This window comes from Rhagoletis pomonella, unplaced genomic scaffold (genome assembly GCF_013731165.1).
Source record: "Rhagoletis pomonella isolate Grant_MI unplaced genomic scaffold, Rhpom_1.0 Rhpom_scaffold_00005, whole genome shotgun sequence".
Classification (NCBI taxonomy): Eukaryota; Metazoa; Arthropoda; class Insecta; order Diptera; family Tephritidae; genus Rhagoletis; species Rhagoletis pomonella.
Window position 1 is genome coordinate 49,252,657 of NW_023458559.1, and position 1,661 is coordinate 49,254,317.

At 38.9% G+C, this 1,661-nt stretch overlaps 2 protein-coding genes across 4 annotated transcripts in view; one reads left to right on the forward strand and one right to left on the reverse strand.

The window, feature by feature from the left end:
• The window catches only part of LOC118739103, an 8,831-nt gene extending 7,945 nt beyond the window's left edge, over nt 1–886 (reverse strand). The window contains exon 1 of the transcript XR_004992981.1: nt 32–886. The gene's annotated coding sequence lies outside the window, so the exon portion shown is untranslated. The remainder of the gene's footprint in view (nt 1–31) is intronic.
• The window catches only part of LOC118739100 (protein naked cuticle-like), a 287,508-nt gene that overhangs the window by 274,009 nt on the left and 11,838 nt on the right, over nt 1–1,661 (forward strand). The gene's annotated exons all lie outside the window — the stretch shown is intronic.

A 1,661-nucleotide genomic window follows, 5' to 3' on the forward strand; every position in this document is an offset into this window, starting at 1 on the left:
TTGTGTTAACTAACATTTCGCATACACTCACCATTTGCCGCAGCTGTCGCGTTTGTTTGACCAGTATGAAATCTTTTCCTTCTTTCGGCTGGCGGTTAAAGCCTATACGCCGATTAGCTGGAATGCGTACGTAACCAGTGGGAGTCCGCTCATATCAACTCAAACATTTGTATTTGTGTAGCGGTCAGCTCATATTTTGTATTTTCGGTAGCACTTTTTGAAGAAAATGCTCACGTAGCTGCTCAGTTGAATAGTCGGTGAACTTTTCAGTATTATTCCAACTCGCTGTGTGGAAATCATTCCAAGTTTCGTCACGTTCGGCAAAAAGTAACCGACTGGAGGTTGTTACATACTGGATTAAAGCCTGGTCTAGCTCCGCTGTGTTTTCACTAATATCGATTGATGTATTTACATCTGTTACGGGCGACTGACTGCCATGAATGTCATACATTTCTACGTCCAATGTATCCATTTTTAGTAATTTTATTAAGTTGTGGAATTTTGCAAATGACTGAAGACACTATTTCTTTTTAAACGCGCGGAATTTTTGACATCACAAAAACGGAAACGGCAATTGAAACAATCGTTGCTAAATTATTTCCCTTTCTTTGAAATTCCGTGTTCCGAGGTTGCATTTTTGGGAGAGAAAAGTCCCAAACCTATCCGTGCGGGTAATGTGTAATATTGGACAGCAGATGTCGCCCAAGCCATTAGTACATACAGCTGTATTCAAAAAAATACTAAAGTGCCGCTGGATCGTTCCCGTCAAGCAAGAAACCCAAGTCGGCTTTGGCCTTGATTAACATATACACGGTGACCATCCGTTCTGTTTTTGCAGAAACGTACTGTTTTTCAAAGGTCGGTCCTGCGTAGTTTTTCAAACCTAAAAAACCTGAAAATGTACTGATTTTTTCCAAGTGTCCTGCATTTGTCCCGCATTAGGGTGGGCTTTAGTAGTCAGCCGCACCTTGTGTTTTAAGAAAACCAGGTGGAATTAACAAATGAAACTTGGTCAGGATGTTAAGGGAGGTATCCTCTAAAACATGTATAACTGAAAAATATAAATAATATCATTGTTTATAAGTTATTTGTTGTTAAAATTTCTTAAGTTGTTCCACTTGGTTTCCTTAACAAAAAGGCATTTGTGCATACCTTTATATATATAAATGCACATAACACTGTACTTAATACTTTACACACTTTTCTTTTATTTTATCTTGTATATAAATCACTTTAATTAAACTTTTATCGGCTTGTAAATTACATTGAATTTCACGCATATTTACAATAACACATGGTTGCAAACTGGCACATAACATGTGTTGCCATATTGTACAAAACAATACATACAAAGAAGGCAATGATTAAAAAGGAATACAGGGGAAATCAATAAAAAAGAAAATGTTCAGCTCCTTTTCTTCGCAAAACAGAAAGGAGAATTCTATTGCCTGAGGGTTATAATCCCTAAGTGCGGCCGAAGGCCGCCTACGCAGAAAGGTGTTCTCTGCAAAAGGTGTTCAGCTCCTTCCCTTCGCAAAACAGAAAGGAGAATTCTACTGCCTGAGGGTTATAATCCCTAAGTGCGGCCGAAGGCCGCCTACGCAGAAAGGTGTTCTCTGCAAAAGGTGTTCAGCTCCTTTTCTTCGCAAAACAGAAAGGAG